General features: G+C 44.2%; 1 protein-coding gene across 2 annotated transcripts in view; it reads right to left on the bottom strand.

Annotated features, from left to right (window-relative positions):
- ANKRD13A (ankyrin repeat domain 13A) overlaps positions 1–15,414 on the bottom strand; it is a 350,794-nt gene that overhangs the window by 92,801 nt on the left and 242,579 nt on the right. The gene's annotated exons all lie outside the window — the stretch shown is intronic.

Raw genomic sequence — 15,414 nt, 5'->3', positions numbered from 1 at the left:
AATGCTTTGTTTGTGAAAGCAACGGCTTGCATTTAAAAAAGATATATTTCTTATGGCGACAACAGAAGAATTTTGGATAGTAAAGAATTATTTTTTAATTAAAAAAACGTATGAATTGAAACATTATAATGATGCAAACCCCGAATTTATTTGGGTCATGGCTACTATGAAGCTAATCTTGAATGTGCAAATTAGAATCTGGTCAAAACCCCTCAATGGTTTGCAGTGTGGCAAAGTGGTAGCTTTGTAGAGCTTTGGTGCAATTTGTCAAAGCCTTTCCACTACAAACAAGCATTGGCTAAGCCAATCGCTCTCACCTATGGGCGAACGTTTTGCTTTGGCAATCGGGTGGGGTGGGAAACGCAAAGGTGGGTGGAGATGGATAACAGGAGGGCAGATGGGGGTGGAAAACAGGAAGGTATAACAAGAATGCATTCAAAAGATGCCACTTTTAAGTTTTATAGGTCCCTAAAAACACAAATGTAAAATATTCCATTTGGGTCTGGACAGAGAAAGTCAAGTAGGAATCCCATCGGACTCCAGGGGGGGACTTTAATTTTTGGGGCTGGCATTCAAAGACGAATGAGGTATTGGTAAGCATGCCTGCTGCTCAGGGCCTGGGTTTAAGGTACAGAGATTGGACATTTTGGCACTAGCTAAAGAAAGCACGGTGAGCGCACTAGTGCTTACAGTTTTCGGGCAGGCTAGTCTGTGCCTCGACGCAGATCCTTTTCTAGCTCTTCAAAATGCCACAGAGAATCCACTCCCCCGGCAAAGAGGCGCAGACGGGACAATATCCTTAAAGTTACATGCAAGTGTCCATGTTACTGCTGAGGTGGGGGGAATAGGGCATACTTTGTATGTGGCGGGGTAAAAACTGCCCATGCCCCCACTCTTTTGGCATAGTTTGTCCAAGTACCCTTCTTTGCACCAATAAACCCGTCCTCCTCCCGGATGTCAAAAACCACAAATGACATCTCTGGACCCTGGGAATGGGTGGCTGCACAAATCCAGTTGCAACCAGCGGTTTTGCTGTGTAAACAGAAAAATACATATTTGCACATAGCGAGAATTTAGGAAGCACTTCAGTGGTAAAGACGAACCCAGCCAAACCAACTGGAAATCTCTTCAGAGCAGCAGCTACAGCAGGAGGGGCAAGCGGGCGGGTTATTTTGTGGAGTCAGATTTAACACAGGGTGCCTTTAATAAAAACATGTGTCAGCTCCTGGCAAGCAGGCTTAATTTTCTAAACATTTTCTCATATCCTGAGAAAAGTGAGCAAAAAAAGGTCTTAAAGTGTAGGGAAAACAGACAGATAGAAAGCAGGCTCCGCTCTGGCCTGTGAAATGTGGTCTGAGGTGGAAGAGAGGCGACAGGCACAGACGCTCAGAAAAGAGAAGACATGGGAAGAGGGGCAGAAAAGACAAGAGGCAGGGCAAACAAGCGTGGAGGGGAAACAAAGAACAGGGAGAGACGAAGAAAGGAAGGGAAGAAAAGCAGAGGCGTGGAAAGGAAAAAAGTCAGGAGAAAGAGACGTGGATGAAGCTATGCTTGCAGGCATATATTTGCAAAGTGCTCTTGCCATTCGTATGACCTCGTGGCTGTGGAGGACCTTAAAATGGGAAATAGGTTATATTATGGGGGGGGGGGGGGGAGGTGGAAGATATTCAGAAAATAAGAAAGAGAGGAATGAGATGGAAGAAAATATATAACGCTAATGGAAAAGGGAATACAAAAAATAGAGAGGGAATTGCTGTAAAGGGCCGGGGATAATGCATGACAGGAGAGAGTGTGATACAGCAGCAGTGTATGTGCGTGAGACACAGGGCAAAGGAGAGTTTAGAGAGAAGTGTGCGAGAGAGGCAGGGAGAGATGAATGGTTAGAGATGGATGGGACAGGGAAGAAGGAATGTGTGAGGAGTGGGAACGGAGGGCGGTAGAGAGTTGGTGAGGAATAGAGCACAGTGGATAAAAGAGCTGGGGTAGCGGTACAGAGCGAGCGAGAGGAAAGGGTTGGGGTGTTTGGGAGGAATCAGCATTCTTGGCCACAGACTCAATGGAAATACTTCTGGGACAGACACAGAGGGTCAAAAGCAGACATGGCAGGAGCCAGAGACAAGGAGGGAGACATCGGGAAGGAGAGGAAAGTGGGAAGAGAAGTGAGGGGGGAGGGGTGAATGAAAAGACCGTGCAAGAGCTCAGCAGCATGAGACAACGCAGTAGAAAAGGTGTCTTCGGTGAATGCAAGGATTCATAGGCAAGAGATATGTAGGAAGAGCAGCACATTTTGTCGGCATGTCACAAACTGCGACCCCGGCCGAACATCGTGAAAAGATATAAAATCAGCAAGAACGAGTAAGTTCTGAGTGTGTTGTTTTAACACGTGTTTTAAACGGTTTTACTTATATGGTGCCGTCGAAATGTTCTCAAGGGCCCGGCAGGAGTATTCTTTGCACTTGGTTGCGACCCACAGAGATAGATTTGGTTCCGGAAGAGGAGGGGAGAGAGCTTCGCTGAGGGAAGACGCTACTGAGGGATATTTGCGCTTCCGTCACCATTTGAAGGATTTTCCCTCCATAGCTGCTGCTTCTGCAGCGCGGCCGCCGACAGGCTCTCGTGAAGCTGATTTATGCCGCCACAGACCCGAGGTTAACCCTGAGGTACTTCTACTCGACTCGAAGGGCGGTGGGGTCAGGGTGACGAGAAAGGCGCGCGCCTCGCTTAAGGAAAAACAAGCTGCAAGACGCGCTCTGTGGTGGGGAGGGGCATTGAAGCGAGGCGCGTGCGTTTGGGCGAGCGAGAGGAAAGCCAGTTGGCGCCTCTGCTTGTGCCTGTGCACATAACCGCACACTGTATGCCACACAAAGCTGTGGAAGGACTTTTAAAAGCCCACTCACTATCTCGCCAGAGCAGCGCATGCGCCGGCTCAGGCAAGACCTAAAAAGCATTGATTAGAGGCCTACTCTCAGCTATAGAGCAACCAAAACACTGTTAACCAATGCAGAAAAGCAGAAAATGGCACAAAACACAGGGCTTGCCCTTGTTTCAGATGTGCTGGTGCCCTCACTCAGATTAGACACAAACTATACCAACTAACCCAACAATTTTGAACAACCGCAAACACTTTCTTTCAAGATAAAAATCCACCTTGCAATAACATTACATCTAGAGACCCCTACATTTTAAAATCTTCTCCGGGAGGGAGTGTGGGGGGGGGGAGGGGAGGGGAGGTGAAGCAGGGGAGAATGGGCGGGGCAAAAGCTACAACAACAAAAAACCTACTCAGAGACCACATGGGACACAGTTATAGCCGTGTCACAATACATTATGAGAGAAAGAAAACTTTGGAACTCTGTGCTCTGGCTAGGAGCAAGAGCAAAACTAAACTCCAGGGGGTGGAGGGAGGTAAATCAGATGACAAATAGAGGTTACATACTCCGAAATCAAACAAGCGATAGGGAACATTAGATACGATATCTGTAGAACCATTGAAGAACGAGGACGTACCCAGATAGACAGAAGAAGCCAGCTGTAAATACAAATTATAGCTAAAATTCAGGCACAGAGATTCTGTCCAGGAAGACAGACAGCCAGTACAGTAAACATAATTCAGAAAGAGTATTTACATGACGTTCGGAACAAAGTTAGAAGAAATGTTGTTGCAAAAGCACATAGTATTTAGCAGGGTATACAACTCAAAGTCCAGAACAGGACTCAGTCAGGTATCAGGCTAAGTAAGGTAGGTGTACTAAAATGAATTGGCAGAAGACAGACTGCATACCTTTTAAATTCAGTACTGACTCATGGTTGTGTTTGACTGATATTTACCGAGGGAGGATTGTCCCTCCATGAGACAGGCCAATACAGTTTAATTTTGGGTAAGAAGATAAGGAAAAGGTGAAAAACGTTACGTATGACTTTGGAATAGTAATGCAAACACAAGTTGGCAGGGTATGCCCAGATGTGGGTCCCTCGCTCAATTTGCTACTGGATTCAAGCTAGCCTGGCTGATGAGGTGTGTTACCCCGAAACCGGTCCCAGGATGCTTGTTTCTGGTCCAGGGAATACTTGGCTTGGCTATTCGGGCTGGACTGTTCCCATGAGGAACAGGGTCAAGACTGATTTGCATATGGCTGGGTCTGAACTGGGATGGCAAAGAGAGATAAAGAAAGATAATGGATTCAACCCAGATCTGTGACTTGGGGTGAGTGTCTGAAAAGTTTCAGCGCTCTAGCCATCATCTCCTTGTGTTTGCCTTGAAATGGTAATTCAAGGCTTAGCTTAACTATGTCGAATAGCAAAAACTGTTTCATGATTTTTCAATGCAATAATTTTCCGTGATGGCAATGACCAAGAGTAACAGATCTTGATGGAAGAAACATGGGGTATTGATCTAAGTGTACGTGCAAATCAAGTAATTGACAAAACAGGAGAACATATAATCAAGATCTTCCTTTCAAAAACGTATTTATGCTCACTGGCCCTGTACTGGCTAATCGCCCACGATACAATGTATAAGCATGTTGTCTACAATTGATTATACAAACAGAAACGTGGAGTGTATGGCACTCTGTGACACTTTTTAGGAAGATTCTGAAACGAATGCAGACTACTTCTCACACGTTTTTACTATCAAATGAATTGACTGTACAGTTACAACTAATAGGCACAGACAAGTATTATTTTAGATCCTTGTCCCTATTGTTTTCATATCAATACGTGTGCTGTTTTAAATATCTGTTATTGTGTAGGGTTTTCATTTTTGTCATAACTTGCTGTATCAGGCTGGAAACAGTACCTTAGTAGTTGCGTGGATAACATCACCTTGTAGTCTTCGCTTTCCTGTTGCCCTCCCGGTCCACCGGAGCATTTTTGCTGATTGAGTGGAGGGAGGACTACATCTTTGTTCAATCACTTCCGAGTGGCCATTTGCAGTCGCCATCTTAGGAAGGAGACAGTCTAGTTTCTTTCCTGTGCACCTCCCTGCCTGTACTTAAACCAGGGATGGCGCCGACGCGCAGTGGACACGTGCAGCAGGCGCGCCGAATGCGCGCCCCAAGGCAAGCCCGTCTGCACCTGGCCGTCGCCAGATGCAAGGACCCCCGGTCCGTTTCGCAGACTAGCTTATTCACGGGAATTTCTGCTTGCGCTACAATCTAAAACCCGCTGTGGACAACATAAGTGGCGCCCTGATTTCCTCTCCCTGCAGTGCAACGCATGTGGGTTTGGGGTGGGTACGTGCCCTAGGCTGCTGATTCTGGCTTCGGGGCAAAAAAATTACACCATATGTAGCCTGCATTTAAGTCTTTTGTCAAATATCATGCAGAGGTGTTAGACCTCTTTCAAGACACCACACCGGATATGCTATTTCTCACAGAAACGTGGCTTATCACGGATTCGGTGGCCAATCCGGCTTTGGCCCTACCGGTAGGCTACACTATGTGCTCCAAGAATAGAACAGTCGGGAGGGGATGGAAGGCTAGCTATTATATTTAAATCAATGTACTCATGCAACCTCACTCTGCCGAATATCCCCGACTGCGAAAGTGCTCTTTTTAAAATTGCACTGACCAACAACTTCACTTTCTCTGGGTTGCTTATTAATCACCCACCGGGTCCTTCGAAAGGCTTTCAAGAAGCCTTAGCGAATACTACATCCACACTAATACTAGAAACAGCTAATTTTAGCATCATTCAGGACCTTAATCTACACCTGGAAAGCCAGGAGTCCCAGGAGATTAACAACTTCCTGGGTGATATGGCTGCCTGCCAGCTAAGGTGGCTGGTGGTGGGACAAACACATGTAGCAGGTCACCTTCTTGACCCAGTACTTTCAAATCTACAGATGATGGAGGCCAATCCCCCCTCCCTATGTTCTGGAAAGATCATTCTCTCATCTCACTGCAGCTCTGTATAGATGGTCCTTCCCTGCAAATCCCCTGTCCATCCATAATGAAGCGTCTGTGGCATAAGTTAGACCCGGCCACCTGCATAGCCCCCTTAAATTTGCACCGCCCAGAATGGACTATAGATTTAGAAGCAGCTGACGATGCCTTAAGGGGATGGGTTAATAAAGCATTAGATTGCTGCATTTCAGCAAAAATGACCACTGCCAAACATACTCTAACCCATGTATGGTATGATGCGCCTTTGACTGCAGAAAAGAAAAAATGTAAACTCCTAGAATGGGCCTGGAGAAGCTCATACGATCCCACAGCAAAAACTATATACAGGAACATAGTCAAAGTATACCATAAACTGGTCCGGAAGACCATGGCAATGTTCTATGCCAATATGATCACCACGAGTAGCAACCCCACTAAAACCATTTTTGTTCTTATGAAAGAAATGGTAAAACCTCCGCCTGCTGCCAATAGCACCATATCTTATAACTTTCAATGCGAGACATTGGCTAAATTTTTTATCGGCAAGGTGGAACGCATTTATAACACATTTTGTCCAGGGAAGGTTGTTCCCGAGCTTCGGGATAACTCCTCCTGGGTTGGTACGCCTCATCTCCTCCAGGACCTTCTGCCCATGTCCCCAAAAGACATGGAGGCTCTGTCGGCCAAGGAAAAATCAGGCTCCCCTGATGACCCTCTTAAACCAGACCTCTTCTGGAAATTCCGCGAGTGCCTTCTGTTGCCGGGTCGAGAGCTGATCAACAGGTCCCTGTCAGCAGCGGTAATCCCTAAGTCATGGAAACATGCCAAAGATATCCCTCTGCTAAAAAAAACAACGCTGGATGTGTCTTTATCAGAGAATTTGCGCCCAATATCCATGCTTCCATATCTTGCTAAAATCATGGAGTCCCATATCAACACTATTTTGAGACAGTATTTGGAAGTAAACTCGGTCTTAGATAGGTCACAAAATGGTTTCCGGCCTAGACATAGCACTGAATCTGCATTACTTGCAGTTACAGAGCAGTTACGGTCTGCTCTGGATGAAGGAAGAACCTTGGCATTGAGCTTGCTGGACCTGAGTGCGGCCTTTGACACGGTCTCCCCCAGGATCCTGCTACATCTGTTAGAGGAGATCGGGGTCATGGGTAAAGCCCTGGCATGGTATGCATCCTTCCTGGCTGATAGGTCCTTCCAGGTCTCTGCCCCACCTTTCACATCTAGTGTGTATCCTCTTGGCTGTGGTGTGCCACTGGGATCCACTCTCAGTCCCACTTTATTTAATATTTATGTTCGACCTATGGCCCTTCTGGCAAAAGCTCAGAATATTGCCATAGTATCATATGCCGATAATACCCAATTGGTGTTAACACTCTCCAATAACTCCAAGCAAGACCAGGCGAAATTTGAAGACGATCTTATGGTCATTTCTGATTGGATGGCGGATAACTGCCTGCAATTAAACTCCACCAAGTCCGAGGTGCTTTTGGTGGGCAGAGATACCCACCTATGGGGTAACCAATTGTGGCCCTCGGCCCTGGGATCTCCCCCCAACCAAAAACCGTGGTTAAGAATCTAGGAGTTTTGGTGGACAATGCCCTCTCAGTTGAAGGCCATGCCAAGTCAGTGGCTGGCAACTGTTTCGGCCTCCTACCCGGGCTGAAACCTATTTTGGGACTCTTTGACGCACCCACCTGACATATGATCATCCAATCTACCGTGCAGTCTCGCTTAGATTATTGCAACAGGCTACTACTCAGCGTAAATAAAGCTGTGACCAAAAGACTTCAACGGGCCCAGAATGCGGTGGCCTGGACGCTTTTTGCATTACCTAAGTGCTGCCATACCTCTGAACTTCACCACCGACTCCACTCGTTGCCGATAGAACATAGAATCTACTTTAAGACGTTATGTCTTACACATAAGATCCTGCATGGCACAGGCCCGCAAATTCTGAACAAATTGTACTGGCTGTATGTTGCGGCTCAAGCCCTGCGCTCTACGGACCTGCATCTGGCTTGTGTCCCAAGAGTGCGCAGGACAAGAGCTGGGGGGCACTCGTTTAAGGCTATGGCACCCGCCCTTTGGAATTCTATCCCGCTTGCTGCTCGCGGCACGCAAGATCATTGGACTTTCAGGAAAATTATCAAGACGTGGCATTTCTCCAACCTATAGTATATCTCTCTTCCCTGTATGCTCCTGTTAGTCTTAGCGCTGGGACGCCCCTTTGCTGGGGCAGCCATGCGCTCTATGAGAACAGTTAACATAACTTCACATAACTCATATTAGCAATAATGCTAAGCGCTGGAAAACAATTTGGTGAAGCACGCCAGTACAAATAAATGCTTTATCAATAAAAACCGATTCGAAAGTGACTGATATTGTGAAATGATCTTAGAACTCCAACATTTAAAAAAAAAAATACTAAACTAGTGAAACCCTTTGGGACTTGTAAGGCAGTCTGAGGAAAAGATGGGAATACCTGTCTAAATGTGAAAAGTAAGTGAGACCAGTAGATTAAGAAGGGTGTAGCAGAGGAGGCATGGCATAAGAACAAGTTAGTAACCTTCGCTGTGCCTCCTCAGAACAAAAGCTCCTTTAAAGAGGTCCATCATATACTCCAGAAAAATAAAAAACAACCTAATCAGCCATTTTCCACCATGCATATCTATAAGTCGACAGCAGGCAGATAGCGCACTGCAGACTGCTAATCAAAACTCCCAGAAGTGATCATTTTCTTCCTCAGAGAGTCTAATTCAGTCAAATCTATATTGGGGGATAAACCGATATTGGATTTTGGTTTAGCTTGTTAACCAAAGCCTGCAAAATAAGGCTCGCTGGAACTGCTGAGTTGACAAGTAGGATAGGTTACAAACAGCCTATTTAGATTTTGTGGATTCTTGGGCCAAGGACATCAGGAGCTGAAAGGATCATTCAAATGGTCAACCAGATGTTTATTGAAAGGTACTGTATCAGCAGAAATCCTTATTAGTGAGAATCTATGTGAAAAAGGATGACTTCTGCTGTTGGTACAAAAGATCTGCATCATGTGTTTTGGCAAACTTCCTTGCTACTGTGAGATAATAATGATCTTGTACCATAGAAACATGCATTGCTAGAAGTGCAAGTTCAGTCTCTATCAATGTTTCCAATTGCTCAAAGCTAAGAAAATTCTTATTGTAGATTTAAGGGGTGGTAAAATCCAATCATATGAAAAATCCGATTCTCATGCACATGGTTCAAAAAGTCTAATATATCGGAAAATAAACCACAAAGCTCTAGAAAGCTGACTCCAAAGTGAGTTTATGAATGCTAGGAAAATCCCTTTCCTTAAACAATTCCACACTCCTTTGTTTTGTAATAGACAGAGTAGTAGTCATCAGAACCCTCTATCTTCAAGAAGAACTCTCTCCCACGCTGTCTGGGCTTGATGATGACAACAACTCTATGGGTGCCAGAAACACCTGAAAATGACTTTAATACAGATTTCAGCACAGAGGCCAAAGTAGGCTTAACTACCACAGACACTGAAAGCATAATCAAAGTTGTCAATATGGAAGCATTGCAGACAGACATCACAGACAATGTCTTAACGTCTTTGGGACCCAACAAAGGCACTTTAGCCAAACAAGAGTCAAAAATCCTCAATATTGCCTCTAATAATGTCTCTATTTGCTGAGCAGAGCCACCAGCGGTGGGAAATCACACTTTTCCCACTCTGGTTCTCTACAGTTGGCAAGTGATCCTCACAAGGGCACATTTACTTTCCAGTTCTCTGAAGACCGTCTCGTACATCGCTAGGACACGATATCCGCCCATTTAAGAGCCTTCTCTTCAAAGTAGTGTCTGCTATATCTGCACTTTGATCAGAACTTATGCAGAGAAGACATTAAAAAAAGCATAAACTGCCTTTACAGAAGGGAAAAGTTCTTGCAGTCTATGATATTCATCCTAGACAAGACCAGTAAATGGCAGATGTTCAGTGCCAAAATCCTGGTTACCAACAACCCCGAAGTCTCAAAAGCAAATACAGATAGGAGTCTCAAAACCACAAAAGGTCAATTAAAAGCAATAGAAAAATAACAATAGACTGTTCCATGAGGAAAAGGGTGACCAAAAACAAAGCACCAGCAGATGACCAAAACCGCTATTTAGTACTAAAATAATTTTACAATAAGGGAATGTGCTAGAGAATACTACTCAGTAAGACCAACCTAGGAGTAAGTTTCTCTAAACACCCTGCAGGCAGTTTGTGGACCCACGGGAAGTGGCACAGAAAGTCCAAACCCCAATCCTACCCACAAGAAATCTAGGCATCTCACTGGGTTACAAAAAGGAGATCCTTGCCAGAACACCAGCTACGGGAACAGATGAAGTGACAGTACTTCATAGTGAATGTACAATCTCAGAACAGACACTGCATCTGAAGACAATAAATTAAGAAGGGATGAAGCCACGGGAGATTCACTCGGACCCACTGACATTTGTCTGAAAAGAAGGAAAATTGATTTTCTTGGTTAGCTGGGGAACAAAACAAAAAAAACATTAACCGGCCTCTGCTGATTTTGTTTGGAACCCTCACAGGATAGAAAATTGTTAAACACAGTATACTCATAGGCTGGAGGACTGATAGAGCATCCATCAAAGAGGTTTGAAAATTCTGACTATGGCAACTGGATATTATCCTTGGAGGCAACCATGATCTCCACCAAAGCCCCAATGTGTGGCAGATTTGCTTGAAAGCCTCTTGTCACAGAAGAAAATTCATTGAGGAATACATTGCTAATATGAAGAAGTCAGGGCGCATTCCAAAGGATAAACTTTTGTTATCAGTTTGTCCATAACCTCCATCAAGGTCTCTTTCACAAGAGGAAAGACTTATTTCCTATAGTTTGCCTGGGGATCTAGATTTTACAGATATCTTGGGAATTATCCAGAAGGAGTTGAACACATTTTGTCACTCCTTTGATTTTAGTAATCAATTGTCCAAACATAGTTAAAAAAAATATTTTTCCCCCCTGAGCGGATCTTCTTCTACTGCCATGAATTTGGAGTAAGCATGTGATGCAGATATTAAGGTAGAGGGAAGAGCTTCTAACAGGTACTGCAGGCTTTTGCATTTTGATCTGAAAACTATTTATTCAATTTACTCCATATAGGAAATTCTGCCTTTTGTAGGTCTATTGCACATTTCTTGATCACAGGTATTTGCTTATATATCTAAATAAATATGAATATCCTGAACTCTTAATTTTTTCACAGCTGTCATGAGTACCATGGGTCTGAAGCTTCCTTCTACCAATTTTAGTATTAAAAGTAGAAGAGTAACATTATCTTTTTAATCTTCTGATGTTTCAAAACCTGTTCTACCACTGTTTTTCATACTGTGCACAAACCACTTGAACCAGCAACTCCAGGCGAAGAGGCTTAGTGTTTGAGGGACAAATATTTGGAGGGCGGTCTTAAATCAAAGTGTAATCATTCTGTACAATGTCAAATACTCATTTGTCTTCTGATATCCTCTGCCATGGTAGAAGGTGATGCAAGTGGTTCCACTATGGTTTGGGACAGTGGCAACAGTGGAGTTGTTTGATGCCTGGAATTGTATATCTGCTGCTAAAGACTGATGTTTTGGTCACTGTTGAAATAATGTTTTGATGTTGCTACTTCTGCCTATATGGTACTGTTGTGAGACACCTCTCCCTGATGTCTAACATTTTGCCTTGGAGAAAAGTTATCTATTTTATAGCCTTGACCATCTGTGGGTGCATGTGTGTGCTGTCTGTCTTCATCTAGCGAAAGGTTTGTTTGTACGTAGTGACACCCAAAATATTCTCAGGGTGATGTAGAAAGTAAACAATGCAAGTGAACCATTAAGAAACTACAAACTGATGACTTACATTTCTTTGTCAAAAAGGGATGTTTAAAGTTGATTTTAGGTGAGAAGAAGTATTCCAGATTTAGTCAACTAAAACACTTTTACCTCCCTCTCTAGAGTACTCAAACCAGAGGACAAGGAGGATTATAACACAGAAACCTTTTGGAAAAAAGTGATGGTAATTAAGTACAGTGAACCCAACAAAGGATTCACTGAGTTTTTAAAGGGGATCCTCTTCCTCACAGGTAACCAATGTATCAGGTGAAAATAGGAGGAGACAGAATCAACTGGTTTAGGCTGACTACTGTCTGAGCTGTGCCACTGGATTCAAGGTAGCCTGGCTGATGAGGGCTGATATCCCAAAACCGGTCCTAGGATGCTTGTTTCTGGTCCAGAGAGGGTTGGACAGTTCCCATGAGGAGCAGGGTGAAGACTGATTTGCATACGGTTGGGTCTAAACTTGGGTGGCATGGTGAGCTAAAGAACGATCCCTTGACTGGAGGTGAATGTTTGATTGTTTTCCACAATCGTCCATTATTAGTGTGTCTTTCACTGTCTGAGCTGCAGCATTCTGATTGTGATGCAATTTAGCCAGATGTTTAGTAGGCAAGCTGAGATGCACAGGATTGTAAAAGTCCAGCCAACATAGAACTAGACCATTCATTGCCTCAATTGTGTGGGAGAAACTACATATGAGAATATTTTACTTGAAGCTCCAAAATAGTTGGAATAGCTTTAGTAACTAAGGTGATCTAAATCAAGAGAGCAAAATCTGCTGCAAACAAGATGCCCAAATTCCTCCCTAACCCACATGGTAAGCCCCCACACAAGCAGACCAAAAACTGAATGTAGCAGCAGCACTGGTGTTAATACATCTCAATTTGACCTGAATTCAACTTTAAAAGAAATAGTGTTCACTACTCAAAAAATATTTGAGTACAAGGGGCAAATTGGTTAGTGATTCTTCTCCATCCACCTGATGTTCATCAGAATTTGAGTATTGTCTGCATACATGTTTTATACCGCATCATTCATATTGGATCCAAAACGGGAGGTCCCTGACAAGATACAGTACCAGAATACTATGATCACAATCCTGCCTACCAAAATGAGCTACTCCTAAAATCTATGTACAGATACATTACCCCACTAAAGTTATTAATGGAAAACCTACTCAAGGGGATGATGTTTTTGTAACTAACGTTTAGGACACCATATTTCTGTAAGATGATATTCTGACATACAATCCCTTTATAAAGGCAGGTCTATGCATTAGACGCTTACACTGTGCCCTAGCTCATTCAGAGAAACTGTCCGGAGACCTCGCATTGTTTCTTGTCCACTTCCAAAAAGCCTTTGATATCGCCGACTGGAATTACTTAGAGGCAGTATTACGCCATATTGTTTTCGGGACCCAGTTTTGCGCGATTACATCAGAGCTTTACGCACACTCAAAAGCCCGGGTCCGAGTTAAGGAGCACTATCCAGAGAACTCCAGATTGAGCGGGGAACCCGGACGGGATTTTCCCTCTCCCTGCTGCTTTTCGCCCTCGCGCCTTTAGCAAGACTGTTCGGTGCGATGCGTGGCTCAGGGGTTGGTGTTGATCATCCATCTTTGAAGACATGAAAGTATTATATGTGGATGACGTTCTTCTTTATCTGGTAAACCCAACACTCTCAGGCGCTCGTGCCCTTGAACTTCTCTTTCTCTTTGAAGGGGCCTCTGGCCTGTGCCTCAATATAACCAAATCCCTTCTTGTACCCAAGGGATAACAACGCTTCATTCACATGGGGAGCAGGGGTACCCATTTGCAGGCTCAATTTTAAATAGCTAGGAGTGTATGTGGCCACTGTGCCGGACCTCACTTGCACCCTTAATCTGACTCCTCTCTTGAACAGTACTAAGGCCAATCTGAATGCATGGTGAGACCTCATGTTGAATATCCTCTGTAGAGTAGCACTGATAAAGATTATGACCCTTCCTCGCTTTCTTTACATTTTGCAGAATTTCCTAATTTGTATTCCAAAAGCATGGTTTGTGGACATTGCATTAATGTTACGTTACGTCTTTTGGCGCAAGCAAACCCCCTGTATAGCTCAGGACACGTGCCGTTGTTCGGTTTATGAGGGTGGTAGACATCCAACTCTACTACTGGGCCTCCCATCTTCTGATTATCAATGATTGGCAGAAAGGCGGTTGGAATGACCCAGCCTATTAATTGGCACTCGACGACCTGGGTCTCAACGGTGTCATGGACTACATGTATGGTCATCTGCTTCCCCTCTCAACCCCAGAGGTCACTAGAGTAGTTTTCTTGATAAGGAGAGCGGCCCTTCGTTTTATGAGTTAGAACAGGAGTATGATTGGGATGACCCCCTCGTGGAGGGGTCGCTGAATATCGCAGTTGGCGTGCCTCAAGGGCTTTACCCACTGGGACCTAGTTGGTATCTCCATGTTGGCTGACATCTGGCAGGGTCCGCTATGTGATCCTTCACTGAACCTCAGACACAATTCTCTCTCTACACCACTCAATTCCACCGCTACTTACAAGTTAGACATGTCCTTGCCTCTTACAAAGAGGATCTATGCGACCTCCAAGAATTTAACCCTCTTGAAGCCAGATTGTATTTGGGGAGGCTGGGAAGGGGTGGCCATTTTCATCCACTGCAGACATTACTACATAATTCAGAAGAGAACTGCTTTTTAAAAAAATACGGCACCCAATACTTCATCTGCTACCTCTGTTTGTGTGAGGCTGGAGACAAAAAAACATCCATGGTGAACTCCAGTTACTTTTTTGGTCAAAAGGGAGGGTTTCTGGCTCTGAGGGGACCTAGAGAGATGATAGGCATCCTCAGTTGGATGCTCCTCCATCCTTTCCTGCCTTTGGTAAATAAAGCATCTTTTTCAGACCTCCTGACACTGAAGAAGGAGCCTTCAAAATCAAGTATGGTCTTGTTGTAAAGGTAGGACTCATGATCTACACTCTCTGGTGCAAACTATGCATGATCTAAAAAGACATTGGTGTCTCAATATCCGGCAAGCTGCTGGTGGTGGTGCTCATCATCTTTGACACTGAAGATAACAATGGCTAACAGGAGTGATAACTGTGATGAACCTTGGCGCTCAAGTTAATGAAATGAATGAATGAACTGGATTTGCAAAGCGCAGAACTAATACTAGGAGCGTCCCGACACTGTAAATGACCAGAGAAAATACTACCACTGCCAGGTAACATGAGGAGATCAGCCAGGTTTTTAGCAGCTTTCAGAAGAGCAACTCATTTATTGTGCCTCGAAAATTCATGGGCAATTTGTTACAAGCTTGTGAGGGCGAAAAGGAAAAAGTGTCTTGAAGGTATCTGAGTGGTTCCCAATAAGGTTCAAAATGACGCCCTAGAGATTTTGCAGTGTTGGAACATTGAGGTAGAAGGTCTACACTTCTGCCACACTTGGTAGTAGGTCGCAAAGGAGATGCCATAGTTTCTCCCTCTGTTATATACACCAAGACAAATGTCACATTCCTCAGTAGGATGACTATCGAGAAGACAAAGAAGAGTGTATGTTCATTCTAGTTAAAAAAAACTCACGCTGCAGAAAAAAATTAACAATGACCACATTACCTTGGTATAG

The sequence above is a fragment of the Triturus cristatus genome, chromosome 11 (assembly GCF_964204655.1).
Source record: "Triturus cristatus chromosome 11, aTriCri1.1, whole genome shotgun sequence".
NCBI lineage: Eukaryota > Metazoa > Chordata > Amphibia > Caudata > Salamandridae > Triturus > Triturus cristatus.
The sequence above is the reverse complement of the archived record's forward strand: the minus strand, read 5'-3'. Positions and strand labels throughout refer to the sequence as shown.